This window comes from Megascapheus bottae, chromosome 19 (assembly GCF_031878675.1).
Source record: "Megascapheus bottae isolate mThoBot1 chromosome 19, mThoBot2.hap1, whole genome shotgun sequence".
In the NCBI taxonomy this organism is placed as follows: Eukaryota; Metazoa; Chordata; class Mammalia; order Rodentia; family Geomyidae; genus Megascapheus; species Megascapheus bottae.
The window spans coordinates 12,691,828-12,717,309 of NC_143527.1; the positions used below are offsets into that span (position 1 = coordinate 12,691,828).

A 25,482-nucleotide genomic window follows, 5' to 3' on the forward strand; every position below is an offset into this window, starting at 1 on the left:
CACAAGTGGAGAAGACTAGCAAGTAACTGAAAATAAAAGCAGAGAAAGACAAAATCCTGGAAATCAAATATGTGATCTGGTAATAAAATAACACTGGATGCACTTGCCAAGAAAGAGAAAACTTAATGGAGAAATATTAATAGAAAAAAACTTAATAGCTTACTAAACATTAAATGATATGAAAAAACCACTGAGAAGCTTGAAGGGAGGTTCCCCTTCCTCTTTCTGTTTTCTTTACTCTTCAAACTGAGACACAGGCGTTCAGGTCACAGCTGAAATGTTATGCTCCCACCCTGCTTAGTGCAAGCATTAGCAGCCTTTTCCTGTGATCTGACATTTTTGACTTTTACCCTAATCATATCCCCACAAGACATTCCAGGTCACTGTAGGGGGGCATGATTATGCATGGACACCAGGACACATACATGCGTACACATGAACGTATGTATATATTCTGGTGTGTGAGAGAGGGAAAATAAGAGTCTGAGTGTGTATATAAAGTTTTCATGCTGCCAGTGTGTTCCTTATTCACTAAGAATTGAATGTTTTGAAGGGAAAATACTAAATCAGAAATCACTATTCAGGATTTTCTTTCTATTGTAGTATCTATAACTAAGATCCCTACATATGTCCTCAAAATAGGGGAAATGCACTAGAATGAATTATACTGACCAAATAGAGAACTTGAACATCGAGTTCACAGAATTTTCCCCTTATTCCTGGTGAGGGGCTTGAGGCATTCTCAAGGGTCCTTTAGTGCTAGTTTATGCTGACAAAGGAGAAACTATAAAACATTTTAAAAAATATTTCTCTTGTGATACAAAAATTCTTTCTAGTTATAAAAACTATTATATATATTACATATAATATGTTTTAGATAAGCTATAATGACCTCTCCTCAAAAATGTAAAAAGGAGAGGTGGGAGACAAGACAGTAACATGGCATTAAATTCTTAGTCAATGAATTGGGGTTTTTTCCTCAGAGAAATTTTAGGAGCCTGAGAGCTAAATACTTTGTTATATAAGATATCAGATCAGAAAAGTATTGCTAGTTTCAGAGAAATAACCTATAACTATTGACTATTAAAAGCAAATCTTGTACTTATCTAAAATGTGGATCATTCTCTGTTGAATTGAAAAAAATGTTTTTGTGCTGGTCCTGGGTTTGAACTCAGGGCCTGAGCACTGTCTTTGCATTCCTTTTTGCTACTTTTTGTCTTTGAGCTCCCTTTTGCTCAAAGGTAGTACTCACTTTCAACTTTTGATGTTTAACTTGAGATAAAAGCCATACATAGCTTTCCTGCCCAACGTGGCTTTGAATTGAGGTCTGCATATCTCATTCTCCTGGGTAGCTGACAGGCATGAGCCACCAGCATGCAGACAAAACTATTTTTAAAAGTTAATGGTTCTTCAGTTATTCCTCAGAATAACACAAGGTGACTTAGTCCATGTATATATCTTCCATGAGCTAGGGAGCTCAGTGTGCCAGGAGGGCATTGAGGGGTCTGCAGAATCAGTCTTGGAAATTTTAGATTGGATCTCCTGGCTCCTGAGCACAGCATCACCCAGTGCTTCTCAGAGGAACTAGAGTGACTTTTCTGATGGACCAGAGTAGAATATGAAATCCATTGTGAACAGCTCGTGCTTTCCCGCCTCACTTCAAGATACATTTACTTGTGAGGAATAACTCTGCTTATCAAAGTTATGGGTGTTCAGTGCACCAAGGGGAGAGGCAGCAGATTTCTAGTACAGGCTGTGATGAATAATTAATTCAACTGTAAAATGTTCCATGGAAGAACAAACAACCAAGGATAAGGGGAAAAAAAAAAAAGAGACATGCCCGTAGCATGAAAGGGCTAATTACAAAGCTACAGTAATTAAAACAACATGGTAGTGTTACAGGAATAAATTTACAAATAGAATGAGCAAAGAATTATGGAATCATATATAAAATGATGAAAAAATTCTGATTCATATGAATGAAAGTAAAATTAAGGTTTACTCTCATAGTACACACAAAATTAATTACATTGAGAACTTATATGCTGGAATAAACTTTAAAACTTTTGAATGAAAATACACATGGTGGTAATATGGAATAACTTCATAAGAACCTAAAAGCACTAATCATAAGAGGATGCGCTAGGAATGTGGCTTAGTGGTAGAGTGCTTGCCTAGCATACATGAAGGCATGGGTTTGATTCCTCAGTACCACATCCACAGTAAAGCCACAAGTGGCACTGTGGCTCAAGTGCTAGCATTGAGCAGAAGAAGCTAATAAATTCAAGCCCCAGGACTGGCCAAAAAAAAAAAAAAAATTTGAAAAGCTCGCAGGAAGTGAAGCTAAGCAGTACATGTCACTGGAGACAAAGAGGACAATTGTGTCTCTATCAAAAGTATGTTTTCCCTGTGAAGATGACTTTAAATAATAGGAACTCAACCCATGGCCTTGACCATCTTAATAGCAATAACTGACAGAATAGTTAATTAGGAGGGGGAGCAGTGAGAAAGCAGAGGAGGTTAGGGGTAATTCCCAGGATTCTGTCTTGAATAAATCTTCAACAGTAGTGCAACACGCCAAAAAGAAGAAAGTTAGCTAGGAAACAGGAGGATTTGTTTATAATGATCCAGAAAGCAAATGGAATATTAATTTGTTAACTCATCCAATTTTAAATTGTAATTCAATGAAAACACTATCTTCCTTGTACACTGTGTTGCTGAGAAAGATTTCTGATATCTAGAGGTATTGATATTTCACAAGTTCTAACTATAAAAAATGAAAGTTTAAAAATGAAAAAAATTCATATATTTCCTTCTTAAAAATAAGATATAGAAAAATACTAACAATACTTGTATGTATAGTAACACCAAAGAACATTACAATTTTTCATATATCTAACCAAAGTATTATTAAGAGAGAAAAATCTTTTAGTTGGCAAAAATCCCACTTTGCAAGTTCCTACTATAATTACAAAGGCTGGGACACAGCAGATCAATTCGCTGCATGCCAAAATCATTACTTCCACACCAGAGAGAAACATATGAAGCAAAACAACCTTGAGATCCACATCACTGGCAGGACAATTTTTAAGCCTTGCTGGATCCTCAATTCTCAGTTTCTTTATAGACTTAGGGGAAGGGAGAAGAATGGAGGGGGGGGGAGGAGGAGACGGGTTCCTCAGATAATTCTTTATTCCCTAGGAACAACAGTCTCTACCCTTATGAGGCCTCACTTGTTTGAACACTTGTCAAATTTCTCTGTGATTACAGAAAAAAAACTATAGTTCTTCTTTTTTCTACCATAAATGCTTATATTTTAAGGCAATGCATTACAAGTTTAAGAGCATAAATTACATTTTTGAACTACATATGACAAAATAATTTTATTTCAGTTGTTAGTCTAATTCATTTTTTACTATACTTAATAGGCTCAGATGCAATAAACACCATGAAGTCACCACTCAGGAAGTGGAGACCTAGAGGCTCAAGGTTTGAAACCTTTATCCCCTATTAATGCACTAGAGGTATGGCTCATGTTGTAAAGCAACAGTAGTGAGCAAGAAAGCTGAATAAGAGCTTGAGGCCTGGAGTTTAAGCCCTGATAAAGATACAAAAAAAAAGGTAAGCATTGACATGAAAAAGTTAAGACATTGTGCTCTGGTAGAAGAAATGCAAAAATAAGTCATTGTTAAAATCAATATAACAGTTCCTAAAAGCATTAAACATAAGTTTATCTACCACATATTCCAGTAACTCTAAACCTTAGGTCTTTACACAAAAGAACTAAAAGCCAGGGTTTAACTTAATATTTATACATCAATATTTATGGAAGCATTATACCCAATAATCAAAACTAGAAGGAATCTAAGTGTCTATACATAAATGGATAAGTAAAAGTGTGGTAAATACAATGGAATATTATTCAGTCTTTAAAAAGAAGGAAATTTTGATAAAAGTTATATGTAAGGATTATTTTACTTTATTTTTGTTGGCCAACAAAATAAAAATGAGTCTTAAACTCTTGGCCTGTGACCTATTCTGAGCTCTTCAGCTCAAGGCAGAACTCTCACTTGGGTCATAGTGCCACTTCTGGTTTATTGGTGGTAAACTGGATAAGCGTCTTACAGGCTTTCATGCCCGGGCTGGCTTTAAACTGCGATCCTAAGGCTCAGCCTCCTGAATAGCTAGGATTACAGGTGTGAGCCACTGGCGCCTGGCTCTATATGGATAAATTTTAAGGACACTATGCTAAGACAGCTACACATTTATTTGTTCCAACCTGTGTGAAGTAGCAAAAATGCCCAAATTCAGAGTCAGACAGACTCATTCTGATGGCAATTCACCAGAATCTGTATGTCTGACCTAAAAATACATGTATCTTTTTCCAATTCTGAATATGCAACAAAATTTAAATCAAGCCACTAAATCAATAATGACATTATAGAAGGTTCCTGCTATACAGTTTTGATGTTCACATTGCTGAGTTCATTAAGATCAAAATTAAGTAAAGTACGCAAATCTAAACCAGGAAAATATCTTATATTCACATTCTATTGGTAGGTAAATGTCAAAATATGTTAAGGAAAAATGCTTAACTAAAAAGTAGTACTTTCCAATTTGGTGAACTATTCTATGAATTCCATAGGCAGCAGAGAATTCACTAGAATCTACTTACACTGATGTTATTTCATTTCTATAAGTGTTCAATGCCCTTAATATTCTCTCATTCTTTTTTCATATATTTTTATTGTAATTAATAGAAGGGTTACATTATATTCACCAGATAGAAGGTGCATTACTTCACAAACATTGATACCCTTTCTCATGTCTTGGTCCCCATTTCCCTCCCCCCACCCCGCCCCTCATCTTGTTTTCCCCCTTCCCTATTTGATTTCAAATAACCAAATAAGCATATATACAACATATCTGATAACAAGGTAAAATACTGTAACAATATGAGATAACAAAAGGACAGCAAAAGAGATGAAAGATAAAAAAAAGTACATTAAGGACAACAATCACTCATTACATGGCTTTTGTTTCTATATCCTGGAGGTCCTCTCATTTAGCATCATCCTATATGGCATTAACATTCTCCCATTCTTAAATCAGGTGTTTCACTTCAAAGCACTTAATTCTATATTGTATGAATTTCATCTCATTAAAAATATCAAAATCCTTCAACAGTTAAAAACCAATTCTCAGATTCTTTTTTCACCTATGCCTGTTTCTTAAGTGTATTAATAATGTCCTCATAAAGTGGTATTTCAATATACTAATCAAAATTAGAGGTTATAAAACTTGTTTAAAAATTTACAGTAACAAAACAATCAGATTCAGCTTGTGACATTTTTACTTAAACTTGTTGGTGATTACAGCTGATGAGAAACATTAATAAATCGAATAACATTTTTCTCTACGGCTATTTTGAAATGTCAGCCATTGCTAATCAATAAACTTTTTTTCTGACTGGTCAAATGGCTCACGAAATGGTCACAATGACTAATTTTGAGATCTCTTTACAGGTCATGCCCTTAAAAACCTTCATCCAAGTAGCTGCTAGGTCTATGTGTTCAGGTTTTATCACCAATTATATTAATGGCAATAGTCTCATTTGTTTTTCAAATGCAAATGGTTAAAATGTGATCTTATTTTAAGTTAACACTCTCAAATTAAATTGCATCTTAACTGCACTGACATCTGTCATTCAAACAGATGTCAACTCATAAACCTGACAAAGGACAAGTTGTTTATGCAAGTTTGTTGTGTGACAGATGTTTATCGGTCACAGCTCTGAGAGAGCAACTTGTACTGCAAGATTCTCAGTAAGTTTTGTTGTTGCTAAGCCATAATAATTCACAAAACAATGAATATGATAATAAAATTATGATCTTATTAAAATCCCAGTAAAAAACAGTATTGCTACGATACCATTAAAATTACTTCAAATTGAAATTAGGTGCTGATATAAAAATTCCCATTGACAAATGGGCTAAGTTATTTACAAATTATTACAAAACTGCAATGGCCTAAAATACAATGATCCTTTCTGCTGATATATTCTTTATTTGATAATTTCATGGAAAAGAGATAAAGAAAAATTCTTATGTGAGAGAATGAATATTTTCATATTTATCATTTAAAGGAGTCAAGTCTGTTTCAAATTTCAAAAGATCACATACATATGTGGTTGCTTTTTTATACAATAGCTATTGCTGGATATGGTGGATGGGTTTCCAAAGAGTAATTAAACGCAAATTAAAAGGTTCTTTGATCTCCATATGACTGGCTGGTGAGGGAATCACAGCCCCAAATGTGTGCTGACAGGATCTGCCTTGACCCTCTGAAATGAGGCCCAGCAGGAGCCCTGTCCAGTGGCTGACTCTTGGGGCCCCTACATTGTCCCCAACAGTAGGCGAGAGGCTAGTTGGTTGGGGGTGGCAGATGGTTTCATTTGTTATATATTCCACTCTTCACCAAAATTTAGGTGGATCCTGGCCATAGATGAGAGGAAAGTACTATTACTGCACCTGTCACCTTAACTTCAAAAGGAAAAAACTCAAATTCAGAGAATACAGAAAAACCTGTTAACGCTTGGCTTTAGACACTGAATAAAATCTTTAGTTTTGCTATAAGCCCAGTTTTTCTTAAAAATAAAAACTCATAAATCTTTAAAGAAAATATCTATTAGGGAAAATTATTCTCAGAAAATTAGTTTCATAAAGTATACTTATAAATACTAAAGGCTATTCACTTGCTTCTTGAATAATATACATTTAACTGAAAATATATAAATGCCAAGAATGAAAATATTAATACCAGAGGGTATTCTTTTTCTATCCCAAGCCAGTTTTCCTTACATTTTAAAAAATAATATGCATGAATAATCTTATACCTCTTTACCATGCAATATTTTTCCACTTTTAAAATATAGAGTCAGGAGTGTTGGTGTAATTCCATTAACTCTGCAGGTAGAGGCTAGAGGACCATAAGTTCTAGGCCAGCCTGGCTATCTAGTAAGATCCTGTCTCAAAGTAGAATAAAATTTTCAAAAAAACATAGTAATACAAGATGTAAGTTTTAACTTAAGAATTTAAATATTCTTTTAAACAAGTAAATATTTTTCACAATAACACAACAGAAAAACTAGAAGTATTCGTTTTTTCGTTCTGTAGATATATGTATAACTTCCTGATAACTGTAGACAATTACTTACATCTGTTCTTTCTTTGAGCTGAAGAGCTCAGAGACAATGCCCAGGCCCAGCGTTCAAGTCCCACAACCGACGGGAAAAAGAAAAAGAAAAAAGGATAAGAAAAGAAAAGGACAGCGGGGCACGATGGCTCACGCCTGTAATCCTAGCTACCCAGGAGTCTGGATCGTGGTGCAAAGCCAGCCTGGGCAATACAGAGACTCTTATCTCCAATTAATCACTAGAAAACAGGAAGTGGGGCTGTAGCTCAGGGGTAGCCTTGAGCTGAAAGGCTCAGGGACAGTGCCCAGGCCAGAGTTCAAGCCCCATGACATCCCCACCCCTCCTCAATTTAAAAAGAAAGAAAGAAAGAAAGAAAGAAAGAAAGAAAGAAAGAAAGAAAGAAAGAAAGAAAGAAAGAAAGAAAGAAAGAAAGAAAAGGACATAAAATTGAGCAGTGACAACAAAAAGGAAGATTTGTACTAAGTAAAAAAAATACCCGGAAAGAGATATTAGGGCTGTTGTAGGTCTCCATCCATGTGAGGCCTGGTCTTCAATTAACAAGCTAACACAACAACATAAGACTGTTCATTACATTCACAGAAGGCTAAGTAGGAGGCCTATTGAGATGCTGGGCAGAACAGAAAACATTCCTGGGTCTGAATGTAATGAACAACACCTAGGTACAGCCCTAATATCTCTCTCCAGGTATTTTTCTTTCACTTGTATGCTTGACATATGCGAATGTTCAATCTGCATTTAAGATTAAGCTATCAGATGCTCGACTAGAGAACTGCTTGACTACATTCTCCAAAGAATGTGCTGATAGAAGACATAAGGTGCTTTGCAATGTTTATTTTGAATAAAATTGGTATTCTTTACATATCTTTTAAGCAGCACTACTCACAATGAAAAAAAAAATCATTGGTGGCTCAGGTCTATAATTCTAGCTATTCAGAAGACTGGGATCTGAGGACCACAGTTCAAAGCAAACCAAGACAGGAAAGTCCATGAGACTTTTATCTCAAAAAGACAAAGTGATGCTGTGGCTCAAGTGATAGAACACTAGCTTTGAGCACAAAAAGGGTCAGGGACACTACCTAAGCCCTCAGTTAAAGTCTCAGGACTGGCAAAATGCAAAAGGGCAAATAAATAAGAGATTTTCCTTATCCTGGTTCAGATTCCCAGGACTCTTTTAAATTGGATTTACTTCACTTTGTTCAGACATTTTTCTTAGGATTTACAGTTATCAAAAAAAAAAAGAAAGAAAGAAAGTATTCTTACTTTACCTTCATACTATATATGAAAACATTATTATAGAATATTATATGGTGAAAGCATTCAAATTCAGGATTATTTTCAGCTCAAATATTAAAATAAAAAATCAGCAATTAAAAAATAAAATCATATAGACTTAAAATATAAAAAAGAAAGTAGAAGCCTATATATTTGACAGCTGATTATCATCTTAGAAATTATGGGTAGAAATTCAAGGGTAGTACTGAATTTAATTAGCTTTTCCTGTATTAAGTATGACTGGAAGGTACCAGGAAATAGGACTCTGAATCCTAGCATCTGTTTTAAAACCTGTTTTTCCTCCTTGATGTGGTTTGCACAGTAAAAGTAATCATTCATACATGTGACATAAAGACTTTGAATTATGAGACACTGTTGTCATTACTTCTGTGAATTACAACTTTTAGTCACATGGGTTTGATATCAATTATGAGGGCAATTCATGTAATATACAGATAGATAACAATGTGCCACAATGTAAAGCAATTCATTCTTATCCACAAGGTATTGTCAGGCAGCTCACAAAAGGCCGAATTTTAAGTTCATTCTGAAGGTTATTCACTCTTTTGTGTCTTGTTTTTTTTTCTCTTAAATGCTATTCCTATAATACAACTGAAGATTTCTGTTTTGTTTCTCTAAACTTAGCAAGAGGAATACATAATTTTAAGTGTGAAAATAAAATCTTAATCTTTGTAACTTAATATTTGCATGTCTTGATGCATTTGTATGATTTCCAAAATATATATGAAATTATTTTCCTATACTGAAGAACTGTATTTATCTCTTATGAAAACAGAATATGAAAAGAATGACAATGACTAAGAGTCATTGTACTCACATACTGACAAGGTTGAATTAAACTGCCTTTGTATAAGTGCTTAAGAATAATAAAAATAGAAGAATAGAACAGGATATTTTTTGTTTTTAAAAATATTCCCTCTTGTATATAAACAAAGTAAAAATAAAACAGGAAAGAAAACTCTAGACAAAAAGAAAATGATCTGTTATAATAAATACATTTTCTTTTCTTTTCTTCTTGCTAAGTGTGTGCACACCCCCTCTCCCTCAACACACACACACACACACACACACACACGCACACACACACACACACACACACGCACACACACACACACTTTCATCAATCTGTACTGGGGCTTGTACTCTGGTCTGGGTGTTGTCCCTTACCCCTGGCTATTTTGCTCAAGGTAGTGCTATCACTTGAATCACAGCTCCATGTCCAACTTTTTTGGTGGCTAATTGGAGATAAGAATCTAATGGACTTTCCTGCCTAGACTGGCTTAGAATTACAATCAGATCTCAGCCTCTTGAGTAGCTATGATTACAGGTGTGACCCAACAGGGCCAAACTTGTGAGGGATTTTTAGAACTAATAATTATCCTACACTCAAGTCCTGACTTCACCATTCTCTACTGTGGGCTTTACACATCTCATTTGCCTACGTTGTAACATGGATGCAGTATTGAGGACTACTGAAAGCTGATAAAAAAAATTTAAAGGATTCCAGAGCAGACTGGTAGAGACTTTGTATTCAATGAACACTATATGTTTACATGAATTTATTAAGATTGCATCAATTAATAATTCTTGCCCAAACTGCTTTCAAAAGTATTACAAGTCAGCTTTATATACACATTACAAAAATAAAAATGCTGGGGCCGGGAGTTTGGCCTAGTGGTAGACTGCTTGCCTAGCATGCACGAAGACCCAGGTTCGATTCCTTGGTACCACATATGTAGCAAAAATCCAGAAGTGGTGCTGTGGCTCAAGAGGTAGAGCCTTAGCCTTGAGAAAATCCAGGGACAGTGCTCAGGCCCTGAGCCCAAGCTCAGGACTGGCAAATAAATAAATAAATAAAAATAAAAATGCTCATATTAGTAAATATCATTAAGAAAGATTTGGTGCCAACGCAATTGTTGATAAAGTAATTTATGTTTTAGTACCTCTGATACTTTGAGATTTTTAATTGATTTAAATATACAAACACTTTCTTGATCAAAAACACATCAATATTAAGTAGATTCTTCATCATTTATAAAATGCCTATAGTTTACAAGCATGGAAAGTTGCTTGTACAGAAACTAAACAATTTTCTTTGCACACTTGTTTTTCAAGCAAGCTTCTCCAGGCTAAGCTTTCAGCCAAAAACCCTGAATACATTAAATCTGGATATGACTTTTGGTTTTCAATGAACAATGGAAAGCAGGAAGTTATCTTTTTCTTTGTCAGTTGTGAGGCTTGAACTCTGGGTCTGGGCGCTATCCTTGAGCTCTTCAGTTCAAGGCTACTGCCCTACCCCTGGAGCCACAGCCCCACTTCTGGTTTTCTAGCAGTTAATAGGAGATAAGAGTCTCATGGACTTCAGTGCTCTGGCTTGCTCTGAACCGAGATCCTCAGATCTCAGCCTCCTGAGTAGCTAGGATTACAGGCATTAGCTACAGTGTCCAGCAAAGCAGGAAGTTTTCTTACTGTTAAACAATGACATTCACTCATAGGAACACACTGTAATTCCACTTCTCTTCAAGGCTATTTGTTTAAATGTCAATCTTCTGGAAAAATCTTCATTTATTTCCCCTGAAGCAAGCTACTTCACTGTGATCTCTACACAAGCCACTTTGCTTGTAGTGTGGGCAATGTCCCAAAGGGATCTCTTGGATAATAGTAACATTGATAATATCTAGCTTCAAGAAAACAAGAGATTCCTTCATTGATATCCACACCCCAACAATGAAGTCGCACAGCTATGCTGTCAAAGAAGAGCGTGTAGAAAGGGAAGAAAAGTAGGACTAGAGAGACAGCAACCACAGGGACATCTCTTTTGGCTATGAACCTGCAGTAGACTACAGAAAAAGCATGTTGAAGCATACCCATCTACATCAGGATAAGTTACAAAGCACATGATTTCAAGGTATATCTTCTCATCTAAATCCTGTGGATCACAGTATTTTCCTGCTTTTGAAAACAATATTTTCCATATGAAAAAAACATACTTTTAAACAAAAAGCAACAGTGGAGCTAATTATGTTCTTAGATCATCGTGGAATAATATATGTGGAAATAATCCTCTATTCACTCTTTCACTAATCTGTTACATATTTTGAGCCTCTAAACAGACACTAAGAAGGAGTGGTTGAAGAGATACATAACACATATGTACAGAAAATACATAGTCTGGGCCGAGAGTTTGGCCTAGTGGTTGAAGTGCTTGCCTAGCATGCATGAAGACCCGGGTTCGATTCCTCGGCACCATATACATAGAAAAAAGCCGGAAGTGGTGCTGAGGCTCAAGTGGTAGAGCTCTAGCCTTGAGAAAGTCCAAGGACAGTGCTCAGGCCCTGAGCTCAAGCCCAGGACTGGCAAAAAAAAAAAAAAAAAAAGAAAGAAAATACATAGTAAATCTATATGCATTTATTTAACATATACCATATGTAGAATGATATCTGAAATATGATCTCATGAGTTCATTAACTGAATCATTCAGGGAACAAATATTTACTGATATGTCATATATGGCACCATTCCAGTACTAGAAATATAAAGGAAAAAAAGTTACATGCCACACAGTATTCACTGGAGGCCAAATGAAGTGACATCACAGCAGTATTTTAGTTATTATTGCTATATAATACTAGCCTATGATAGTAAAGTGTACACACTGACTGGTGATGTCACAGGTTTCATTAACATGGTGACAGCTCCATTTGGAGTTGAGAGAAACCTTCAGAATGTCACCTCATGTATGACAGAGTTGAAAGTATATCAGCCAGACAGAGGGGCATACATAAGTACAAAGTATGTTTACCCTGGGGAAACAGAGCCAACTATATTGATCAAGCAGCTGACAGTGTTAGGAACAGGACTTAATCCTTGAGGAATCTTAGATATCTCATAAAGTGTGTGGATTTTCTGCCAGTCAATGGGGAGCCAGGAAGCAACAAATAATGAGGGTAGAGGTGAGCAATGGGCTATTGAAATTCTCAGACTCAGTGGAAGGCATCAGTGGACAAAGACAAGAGAATGGAGATAGCTGCTAACTACAAAATATAACAATAATCCAAATAAGAAAAGATGAGTATGAAAAAAAAAGATGAATATGGGTCCCAGGCTTCTAGGTGAAACAGAGGAGAAAATCAGAGATATTTTAAGATAAACATTTTTATAAGAATTGATAACTGGTATAAATGATAGGTGAACCCTGTTAGAAACAAGACAATTAAGATTATTCCCAGGTCTATTTTGGACATTGGGTGATTAATGATATCAGCGATGCCACTAGGTGAGGTATAAATATGAAATAACATGAGTTTTAGGAAGGACTGAAATAATTTTGGAGTTAGGTTCAGGTTTTCATGGAACATTCAGGCAAAAGTAGGATATGAACCTGTATTCAGAAGACAAGCCTAGCAGCTGGGTTCTTGTGGCTCATACTGGCAGGCTGAGAGAAGGAAGACAACCCAAGCTGGAGAAGGAAGACAGCCCAAGCTGTTCAGGAGACTCCTTCTCAGTCCAAAGCTGAGTGAAGCAGCACATATCTGCTGTCCTACATTCTGTGGGAGGATCACCATTCCAGGCCTGCCCATACATAACTCCATATTCATAGAGGAAAGTGGGTATACTGGCTCTTGCCCATCATCTAAGAAATGATAGGAAGACTAAAACAGGCAGATTACAGTCCAAGTACACATTTAGATAGGAGGAAAGACTTTATCTTAAAACTAATGAGTAAAAAATAAGGCTGGTGTTATGACTCCTTGATAAGAGTATCTGCCTATCAAGTATAAGGTACTTGGTTACCTGCACCACTAAAATTAAGAAACAAAGAGGAGCCAAGGTAGCAGACACAGATATCTACTCTTAGCATGCCTGTGATACTTGAAATCGAAGAACAGGGAAAACAAAACAGGGAGAAATTATGAGGGAAAAAAATGTGTTTAATTTATTATAGACTGCTATATTTCTAGTTGTACGTCAGAAAGTCTTGAATTTATCCTAACATTCTACTCATCAATACACAACCAAAGCTAAAAAACAGTGTTAAAAAAGAAAAAGTTGGGGCCGGCAGTTTGGCCTAGTGGTAACGTGCTTGCCTAGCATGAAAGAAGATCTGGGTTCAATTCCTGGGTACCACATACATAGAAAAAACATGCTGGAAGTGGTGCTGAGGCTCAAGTGGTAGAGCTCTAGCCTTGAGAAAGTCCAAAGACAGTGCTCAGGCCCTGAGGTCATGCTCCAAGACTGGTAAAAAAAAAAAAAAAAAAAAAAAAAGTTATATTCTTCCCTCTAGATCAAAAAAAGTAGAGAAAGAAAAATGATTTGAAATCATATATATTATATATACATGAAAACAATGAAATCCACATTTTTCTTGTTATCTTTTGTTGCAAAAACTACACAAGTAAATCATACTTTTAGTATCTTAAAATTATCCAAGAGAAGCCATGCCTTGGTGGCTTCCATTTGTTTTATCAGTTTTGTATATAGTAGATCTTATTTCAATCTCTGAAATTTCTTATTTTATTTTTGTTATTTCTGTCCTTCTAGCTGTTTTAGAATTAACTTTTTCTTGCTCCTCTAAGTGTTTCAGTTTTTTTTAAGGTTATTTACGTGCTCTTCTTCTGTCTTTTTAATATGCGCTTCTAGTGCGATAAATTTGCCTCTTAGAACTGCCTTTGCTGTGTCCCATAAGTTCCTTTGTGATGTTTCTTGATTGTCATTACATTCAAGGAAGTTTTTAATTTCATTTCTGATCTGATCTGTTACCCAGGAATTATTCAGAAGTGTGTTGTTCAGTTTCCATGTGATTGAATGTTTTTTGACTTTGACTGCATTGTTCAGAATTAGTCTGATTCCACTGTGGTCTAACAGGATGCATGGGATTATATCAGAACTCTTGTATCTGCTTAAGTTTTCTGTATGAACTATTATATGGTCTATTTTGGAGTGTGTTCCATGTGTTGCTGAGAAAAATGTAAAAAGTTTCGCCGTTGGGTGGAAGACTCTGTGTATATCTGTTAAGCCCAGCTGGGCTATGGTGTTTTTAAGTCGATGGTGTCTTTGCTTAACTTTTGTTGAGTTGACCTGTCATTTGTTGAGAGTGGTGTATTGAGATCTCCCACAATGATTGTGTTTGAGTCTATCTTGTTCTGTAATTCTAAAAGAGTTTGTTTGACGAATTTGGGTGCTCCCGTGTTGGGGGAGTAGATGTTTATAACTGTAATATTATGGGCATGGATTGTACACTTTACTAATATATAATGGCCATGTCTATCTTTATGTACTTATTTTACTGAGAACTTAATCTTTTGTCAGAGATTAAGATTGCTACTCCTGCTTTTTTGCATGGTGCATTGGAGTGGAAAATTCGTTTCCATCCTTTCACTTGGAATTTGTTTCTGTCTTTGGCAGTGAGGTGGGTCTCTTGGAGGCAACATATGGATGGGTGGTGTTTCTTAATCCAGTCTGCTGCTCTGTGTCTTTTGATTGTCTTTTGATTGGAGATTATGGAGAAGTGGTCAGTGTCCATTGTTGTTATTTATTTTTACTTCTAAGTTTCTTTCTCTTTTTTTCCCCCTTTTGTGTTTAGTGAATTATAGATGTTTGCTTCTTGATGGGGGTTCTTGATGTTCTACAATTTGTTCTCGATTAATTAGTATTCTTTGTAACGCTGGTTTAGTGTGCACGTATTCATAAAGCTTCTCTTTGGAGTGAAATATTCTTGTTTCTCCCTCAAATGTAAATGCTAGTTTTGCTGGATATATCAGTTTGGGTTGGCAGTTGTTGGTCTTCAGGACATCAATGATGTTTTTCCAAGCTTTTCCTGCATTTAGGGTTTGCATGGAGAGATCTGCTGTAATTTGAATTTTCTTCCCATTATCATATAGCTCCTTCTTTGTTTTTGCAGCATTTAAGATCAATTCCTTGGTATTCGGGTCTAGTGTCTTTACTATGATATGTCTAGATGAGTTCCTTCTAGGATCTTGACTGTTTGGGGTTCTGAAACCTTCAATAATGTGAGTATTTTCCCTTTTGAAGTTGGGGAAGTTCTCTGCTATGATTTTGGTGAATAAAGGTTGCATACCTTTGTCCTGGAATTCAGCCCTCTCCTCAATCCCTATTATACGAAGATTAGACTTCTTTGCTGCATCTGCCAGTTCCTGGAGCTCTCTCTGGTAGATTCTGACTGATTTTTCCAAGGTGGCAATTCTCTGTTCCAGCTCTTGTATTTTATCTTCCGTTTCTGATGTTCTAGTCTCCATCTCTGTCAATCTGCTGCTTAATGCCTCCATTTCTGCTTGAAGTGTGGACACTGAGCTGATCATGTCTGCTCTGAGGGTATTAATCTTTTCTTCCATTTCTCTTTTGAATACGAGGAACTCTTTGGAGATTTCCTGCTTATGTTCCTGGAATTGTTTTTGGAGTTCTGTTTTAATCTCTTTAGTCATGTTCACAATCATCTCCTTGAATAGGGTCATGTTTCGCGTCTCTTCAGGTGTCATTTCTTGGGATGGTGACATCTCTCTGGTCACTTTGCTCGTTACCTTGTGGGCTTTGCGTGGGACTTTGATTATTTATGTATGTCGTAATTCTTCTTTGCGCTCTCCTTGGCATCGAGAACTGTTGCAGTTCGCTCTGTGGTCAGTAGGTAGTGGTCTTTACTTGGATTGGGACCTGTGGTTCTGGGAATATGGGAATACCTGTGGTTCTCGGCAAAATTGATTCCTCTGCTGACTAGGTCAGAGTATGCAGTTTTTGCAGGTGTTCTGGCCTGTTCCCAGAGGCTGTGTGCTGCTGCACGACTAGCTCTCAGCCCAACCAGTGGCCTCACAGTGGGCCGTGGGATGGATCTGAGAGCTTCAGTCTCAGCGAGCTGGGCGGATGGTTGGTTTTCCTGTGCTGCTTCTAGGGGCGGGCCCCGGTCCAAGGGTCTGGGGTTTGGGAGTTTCCAGGGGCTCTCAGCAGGACCAGCATGTGTCTGCTCTGTTCCCAGGGGAGGGGCCCAGCTGAGGACGTGGGCTCCAAGGGCAGAGGTGCGCCTTTCTGATTCTCAGAAGGCGAGTGTGGCTGCTGGTTGGCCCTTCAGTTCCCTGCTGCTTTGTCAGAGAGTCGGTGACTGTGGGGGGCCCCTTGGTGCTATCTTGCTCAGGATTCCCAGCTGGAGGATGCCCGGCTCAAGATTTGAGGGGGACAGATGCTGGCTCCTATTTTCCTGCACACCCCACCCGCTGTTGTAAGGCAGGGTCTCAGCGCCCCCCACTCTCCAGACTCAGTGGCTCGGTGGGAGCTGGGACACCTCCGCCTCCCCTGGTGGGGTGCTGGGTCTTGGCGTAGCCCGCCTGTCAGTCTCCAGTCAGAGGCCTGGGAGAGGAACCTGGTGGGTGGGTGGGGGCTGGGACACCTCTACCTCTCTTGGTGGGGTGCTGGGTCTTAGCGCCGCCCGCCCATCAGTCTCCAGTCAATGGCCTGGGGGAGGGGGCTGTTGAGGGAAGGAACAGGATTCTAAATTCCTTGCCCCCCTGCTCCTGCTGGTCTTTCTCGGGCGGGGTGGAGGGGTCTGAGTTAAGTTCTATTGCTTCGCACCAGCTCTGCTTTCCCGATGGGTTTGCGGACCCACTGAGCTACTCACTCCCCTCGGATCTCCGCTGCCGCCTGTGGTCCGCGTCTGGGTTCCGCTGCTTCTGCGGCTTGCTGGCCCCGTCCTATGCTGGTTTCTGCAGCGGTCGGGGCTGCCCGGCCCGGTGCCCTCTGCTGCGGCTTTTCCTGGCTCAGAGCCGACGGCAAGGGGTGGGAGAGGGGTCCTTGCGTTCCGAATTCTTTGAGAAAGTTAGATGTAAGCTTTATCTGGATTTCTTTTCCGGTTTGAGTCCTTCTCCGTTGCTTCTTGAGTTTGTTGTTGTGGATTTCTTAAGGTAATCGACTCGTGGGACTCCCTGGTTCTCTCTTTTTGTGTGAGAGAGCTAAGCAGCGTCCCTATTGTCTCGGCGCCATCTTCCCTTCTTGTCTCGGCGCCATCTTCCCTTCTCCTATTTGTAATACTAGCTACTCAGAAGGCTTGACTCTAATTTCAATTAACCACCAGAAAACTGGAAGTGGGTCTATGGCTCAAAGTGGTCGATCACTGGTCTTGAGCAAAACCAGCTTAGGGACAGCACCCAGCCCCTAAGCTCAAGCCCATGACAGACTAAAAAAAATAAAGCCACCTATATTTTTTGTAGAAGCTGAATCACAAAGATCAAAAGCAAATGTAATTAAAACAATTTAGAACTAATAGTTTAAAATTACAGTGCTCAAGAAGTAACATACTTACATCCTTAAGAATATAACTGTAGTAGGGTGTGGTGACTCATGCCTGTAATCCTAACTATTCAGGAGGCTGAGATCTGAGGATCAGGTTTCAAAACCAGCCCTGGCATAAAAGGACCTGAGACTCTTTATTTCCAATCAACCTCTAGAAAATGGGAAGTGGGGCTTGGCTCAAAGATAGGGTGGTAGCCTTGAGCTGAAGAGCTCAGGGACAGTGCCCAGGCTGAGTTCAAGCTTCATAACCCCCCCCCACACACACACAAAAAGAATATGAATGTTACCACTCTGTACATCACCATGACAATAAAATAAAATAAAACAAAAGATTTATATAGCTCTAGTGCTATTACAATTGTTAATTATAAGATGAAGAGTGAGACAGGTATATAACTCACTCTAGCTAACTCAATACAAAGTCTCTGATGTCACAGGAAAGCCATTCTGATTTCTAAATCTATAATGTCACCCATTTCTTCCTTTGTAGCTTATCTAGTCTTTTTCATAGTAATTTTCATAGCTTTCAGTCAGAAAACATATGAAATTTTATGACTAGAGCCTGTAATAAGTCGCAAAATGGACAAATCAACATTCAGTTTTAAACTAGACAACTTTTGCAACTCCATGTAGATTCTACAGAGACATTTACATGAACATGTATATGGTATCTTGATGGTTTGAGAAAACCAGGTAACACTTTCATTTTACATGTAAGCAACAACATGGCTACGTAGTATTAACACATACTTCAGATATTCCAGTGGCTCTATATGAAGGTGAAAATGCAAAGGATGTACGTGATATTTTCCCAAAAAGATGATCCCTTATTCTAACTTTGGATTTTAAACAATGAGATTGGATATCCAGCAAACCACTTAATATCACAAATCTAAAGGTAACGTGACATCAGCTCATATTTCAAAAGAAAATGAAAGTCTACTAACAGTATAAGGAAATAGGCATTGGAATCGGGGTAACTCAAGTCACAGATCTGCTACCTATAAAAGTCACCACACTGACTTTATCTTCACACCTAGGTACTTGCACTAATGATACTATCTATTTCAAAGAAACTTTTAATAGGTTGATATAGGAAAATGCTTGATAAAGGAAAAGTTATAAATTGTTATAACATTCCATTTTTCTTACTTTTATCTATAGTTCCTTCTTTCCACAGTACACCTCAATCTAACATACTGTGTAGTATAGCACAGTACAGTATTGTATAGCAGTTGCATTTGGGGGGGGGGATATTACTAGAAGTTTGAACTCAGGTCCTTGGTAGGCATGATAACACTGACCCATACATCAGCAGAGTGCACAATTAAACTGCAGTTGGCTTACTTTTAGGCTTATACTCGAAAGCAGTATGCACAACCTCATCACTTCAGTGAGAAAGGAGACTCATGGACTTCTCTTCACCCTAGCCTGGATGGTCATCAGGAGGTTCTCAGCCTCTAAGAAAGGTTGAGATAGGCTCACAGCACTGAATCTCGATATAGATAAAGAAGGAGTCACAAACATTTCTGACCATGCTAGTCTCCCACTCTGATCCTCTTGTTTTTTTTTTTCTTTTTTAAATTATATTTTATTGTCAGGGTAACATATAGAGGGGTTACAGTTACATTTGTTGGATAATCCTCTTGTTCTTAGCTGTGAGCCACTGATGCTGATAAGTAGAAAGATTTTCACTCTGCTTATTCCTATTGTAATAAAAACTCCATGAAGAAAATTATTGCTATCTCTTCTGTTCAACAATATATCCAAAACAATGTCTGGTTCTAGAGTGATCAAGAATATATACCAAATGAATAAGTATGTACATACCAAGACTGTTTTACACAATTAAGAAAAACATATCACTTTAAATAGATTCTCCTACCCAGAGAGTCAAATAACATACTGACAATATCAGTCATGAAAATAATTTGATAGAAATATTGATTTATTTGATTAAATTAAAAGTAAGATTTTTTAAAAAAAAGAATAAGATAGTAATAGTCTCTAAGGTTCTATCTAAAAGTATAACTTTTTGGTCAAAATTAAAGAAACAACAAAGGGCATGTTGACAGGAAACTATATATTAATTAAAAATAAAAGCCAAGAGCTGATGGCTCAAGCCTATAATCCTAACTAATAAGGAGGTGAGATCTGAGAGTCTAGTTCAAAGCTAGCCCCAGCAGGAAAGTCTGTGAGACTCTTATCTCTAACAAACTACTTAGAAAAAGCTAGAATGGTGTTGTGACTCAAGTGGGAGAATGCTAGCCTTGAGAAAAAGAATTCAGGGACAGCAAACAGGCCCCTCAGTTCAATCTCCAAGACCAGCACAAATAATAGTAATAGTAATAATAATAGTTTCCTTCTCTAAAATATAAACTTTAAATCAGTAAAGTAATACATTATTTGTATATATATATAATTTTCAACAAATAATACATACATACACACACACACACAAATACACAAACACACGCATACACCAAATAGAGGTAAAGAAGCAGGACAATTTTACACAAAAATATAATAGAGAAATTCAGCTAACAGATCTATTCAAATATATATATATCTATATCTATCTATCTCTATATATATCATTGTTGCTTTTGTTCAGAACAGTTGAATCTGTCAACTATCTTGTTGATCTAGTATAAAGCTGTTCTTTTTGACAATGTCAGTGACTCTTGACCCTTTATTACTATTATATGGTCAGTTTGTGTCCTTGCTATACGGAATGAAAGGCAGGAGACTAAACTATGACCTTCAGAAGAAAAGAGTGACTCTCTTAAAGGGACACATGAAGGTTTGTGAATGAAATCTTCTTAATTCTTTAACTTGCAAATGTTAACAAGTGTTAGAATTTAAAAGGATGGGTCTTCTAAAATCTATCCATCATTTACCATGAAGAAAGTGATAAAGGAATGTAAAGTCATATAAAATATATGCCTAACATTATCTGACCATGGCATTTATTATTGTGATGTATAACAATTTAAGCGTTTGACTCATTTCATTATATTTGTCTCACTGCCTAGACTTCATTTATGTACCTAATTTCTTCTTCTATAATGAAACCTGTTTTTATTTTTCTGTGTTAATTGTGTGGCAAAGAACTTCCTGCTTGCTATCTTTAAAACGACAACAACAACAACAAAAAAAAAACAAAATAGGCCTGCCTAAAGAAATTGATTCCTCTAAAATTTTTCCATGTATGTCAGTTTTTTTAATGAAATTTACTATATTAATATAGTGTTAATATAACTATCAAATTAATATCTTAAGAACAAATCATTTGTAAGTTGCTGAACATACACTGTAACACAAAAAATAAAAATATGTATAAAAGCAAATACTCAAGTATAGCATAACATTCTATGACTAGAAAGAATCTTAATAATATTGCTTTTACTTTATAGAAACGATTGTTATACTCTACTTAAAAGAGTATTATTGCATAACCTGAAGCAATTCCACTGGAAAACATACACATTTTTATGTATATGGTACAACATAAAGATGCATGTGTAATAGATTTTAATATTCTTCTACATATTATTACTCCACCAAAATGGAAGTGATACATAATTTAAAATTTGACTAAAAAATAGAATTGGATGATCCTTCAGACAGAATGTTAAGTGAATCTGAATTCAGACACACCAGCATCACTTTGCAGAGCCGATCAATAGATATCAGCTTTAAAAAGAGAGATAGAAAGAAACTGCAGCATATTTTTTTTAAATGACAAGGTGAAGGTTTAAATTGTCTCAATCAAGATTCAATTTTTTTCTCCCTATTTCTCCAGCTGTTCTCTTCCAGTTAAGACTCTTCATTTCAAATAAATTTAATTAGATCCAATTGATCATACTAACACAAAGCATTCTCTACAAATCTTTGCTTATATAAGGCAAACTCTAACAAAGACCACTACGCTCAGGTTCAAGTGTCATATAACAATATTCACACCTCCTTCATTCTCACCAAAAAGAAAAATTTCAAAAGTAATCAGCTGTCTTTAACAAAATTATGAGATTATATTTCATTTTTTAACTGGTTAGGTTGGTCAGGCTTCTTTGAAGGAATAAAAAATTGGTATACACATTAGCCAACTCAAGAATTTATTACAATATAGGCAAGTATTTGTCATGACATGATGTCTGTTTTGTAAAGTGATTAGTTCCTTTTATATAACTGAAAAATTAATCAGATTTTTCAACGTACATGGCTAGTCTGTCAGCTTTCTCCCTCTATAGTACTGGTCCTCTACAATGCTGGTTATCCTCAAATAAGATTATTGTGCTTGAAACTGATTTCTCCCAATGCATCTACCATATTTTTCATAATGCAATTTATATAGGATTCTAGTCAATAAAAAGAAATACAATTTTCTTCTAAACCTCCACAAAAATCTATACCACTGTTAAATCAAGTAACACAATCTAAAGGTAAACTGAACAATCTACAGACTGTAGCATGCTATTTGCTTTGACAACATGTTAAAGAAGGCTTTTTATTTATTTAAATTCTTTGGATATTGAGCATTCTTACTTCTAGTTCCCATGGCATGAAATGAATAAATGAACTGACAAAAAACATTCATCACACATGCTCAACTAAATTTCTTCAGGTTAAAACATTCTGTATGCAGCATTAACTCTTTGACTTGCATTTTAAACTTCTTAATTTTGTTAATGATAAAATAAGAACACAGTCATATGCTATTACACTGTCTCATTAATTTGGTAGTACATAATTCAAAATTCCAATGTAATGAATAATAATGCTTACATGACTGCTTGAAAATTGAGCTTTTATGCAGAATGTTAATTGAGTTGTTCTACTATACAGAAGCAAATTACTTTTGCAATAAATTAAATGGGTACTTTTTATAGACTCGAAGGTCTTTGAATTCATTAGGAATTATGAAATAAAATACATTTATATAGCATAAAAAAGGCAAATGAAAAACTTGTTTTAAAAAGTTAAAAAAAATCTCCATGAAGCATAGTGGCTCACACCTGTAATCCTAGCTACTCAGGAGGCTGAGATGTGAGTATCAAGGATCAAAGCCAGCCCAGGCACAAAAGAATCTGTGACTCTTATTTCCAGTTAACCCCTAGAAAACCGGAAGCGGGGCTTGGCTCAAGGATAGGGCAGTAGTCTTGAGCTGAAGAGGTCAGGGACGGCGTCCAGGTCCAGAGATAGGGCAGTAGCCTTGAGTTAAAGAGCTCAGGGACAGTGCCCAGGCCAAGCTCAAGCGCCATCACACACACACACACACACACACACACACACACAAATCTCCACTCTGGTGGCTCACACCTGTAATCCTGCTACTAAGTAGGCTGAGATGTGAAAATTGTGGTTCAAAGCCATCTTGGGAAATGGAAATCAAAACAATTCTGAGATTTCACCTCATTCCAGTTAGATTGGCCAACATCATGATTACGAACAAGTGCTGGTGGGGATATGGGGAAAACGGAACCCTACTGTACTGTTGGTGGGACTCTAAACTAGTATAATATTCTGCCCAGCAGTCTGGAGATTCCTCAGATCCCCCTGTGACCCAGCCATACTACTCCTGGGCATCTACCCAGAACATCACAAACCAGGATACAGTAAAGATACCTGCCTATCCATGTTCATTGCTGCCCTGTGAGAAAGAATAATATTATGTCATTTGCAGAGAAATGAATGAACCTAGAGCAAATAATGGTGAGATAAAGCCAAGCTCAGAGCAACAAACAAGGGCATGCTTTCATCTGTAGAAGCTAGATCTAAAATATGCTGGAAAATGATAAATTATACAGGACCAGAATACTCTTAGGAGAGAAATACAAAGATGCAATATCTATGTGCCTCTAATCATATAAAGTAATATCAAAACAGAAATGAGGTTTTTTTCTTTGCTGCTAGTTTTCTTTTTGTCTTATTCATTTATCTCTCTTTGGGAGGGCAAGGGGAAGTCACAGAAATGGAGGAACAAGGGTGAAAAGTGCAGCAGCAGGACCCACAAGATGCTCTGTTGAAAATGAACTATACACTTTGTGGGTGGAGATGGGAGGGAAGACCTGGCAGAGAGCAAGGGAAGAAGTGATATTGTCCAAAAAGAAATGTACTGTTTACTGCTTGTATAACTATAGCCCCTTTGTATTACTTTCATAATAATAACAATTAAAAAGCGTGGGGGGGTGTGAACAGGGGGAAACTAGCCTGGGCAGCAAAGTCTATACAACTATTATCCCCAATTAACCACCAAAAAGCTGGGAAGGGACCTGTGACTCAAGTGGTTGAGTGCTAGCCTTGAGCAAAATTGCTCAGTGACAGCACCAAGGGCCTGAGTTCAAGTCCCTGGACTGGCACCAAAATAATAAAATAAAAATAAATCAGTAAATCTCCAAATGAGATAGAAATCATTTGGCAGTTACTGCAACTAATTCCATGATTGGAAAATGCTAAATGATTTCAGAAAGGCTGGAAGTTGTGAAAAATCCATTATATTTAAGTTAAACTATATTTTCCAATGAGCTTATATATTAAAAAGAATTAAAAATAATGAATAGTAACCTCAAATTCCCACCTTTACTGAAAACTAGATTTTCTCAACCTAGACAATACTTGTTTGTAATACTTGTATAGGCTGTAAATTTCTTATAAATTTTCAAGGCAAAATGTTTGGCTTCCAAGTGGGAGAAAGTTAAAGGCATGCAGATGGTAACATTAATGAAGTTGCCATACACAACATTAAAAGCAAAACAAAACACAAAAAGCCTCTTTGTTACTTTTTATTCAAAAATTTCTCAGTGTCTTATTATACTTTTAAAAATGTTATTATGTTCATATGTCTAGTTTCATAATAATTAGTTATTTTTTTCTTTTCTTGAAATTGTTATTATAAAGGTGGCATACAGAGGGTTAACAGTCAGGTAATAAGTACATTTCTTTTTGGACAGTGTCACCTTTCCTTTGTTTTCTCCCACTATTTCCCTCTATCCTGTTACTTTATCCTGTGTAATTCAAATGACATAAGTTAAGTGAATATGAAGATTCAGTAATTAAAATTAGTTCATTTGTAAAAAAAAGCCTATATCTATGCTATGTATGAGTTTCCTAAAATTTACACATGCCCGGTTGCAAAGCAGATAATACAGGTAAGAATATTTTTTGGGTCAGTTGTGTGGCTTGAACTCTGGGTCTGGGTGTTGTCCCTGAACTCTCCAGCAAGGCTATTGCCTACTCCGTGACCTTCCCTTTTTCTAGTGATTAACTGGAGATAGAAGTCTCATGGTCTTTACTTCCCAGGCTGGCTTTGAACCATGATCCTCATATCTCAGCCTCCTGAGTAGCTAGGATTACAGGAATAAGCCACCGTGCTCCACTACAGGTAGATATATTTTAAAAGGAAAATTTATTTTTCAGGTTTTTGTGTAAGAAGTATTAGATATTAGCTGTAAGCTTTTTTATTAGCCTATATGGTATATACTATTACAATTTCATTATTCTTTAACCGGGTACGGTAATTTTTCACAATCTAATATTTTCTATATGTTTTAAGTCGGTTTCAGTTTCTGGATTAAAAGGTCACTAGAAAATCAAGTGCACAATGAGCAACTTTATTGTTATGTAGTAATGACAATGTATGTTCTGGGGGCAGATGAACAGTTTCAATTCTTTTGACC

The 25,482-nt window shown here is 36.7% G+C and overlaps 1 protein-coding gene across 1 annotated transcript in view; it reads right to left on the reverse strand.

The window, feature by feature from the left end:
* Wdr7 (WD repeat domain 7) overlaps positions 1-25,482 on the reverse strand; it is a 256,133-nt gene that overhangs the window by 133,636 nt on the left and 97,015 nt on the right. The gene's annotated exons all lie outside the window — the stretch shown is intronic.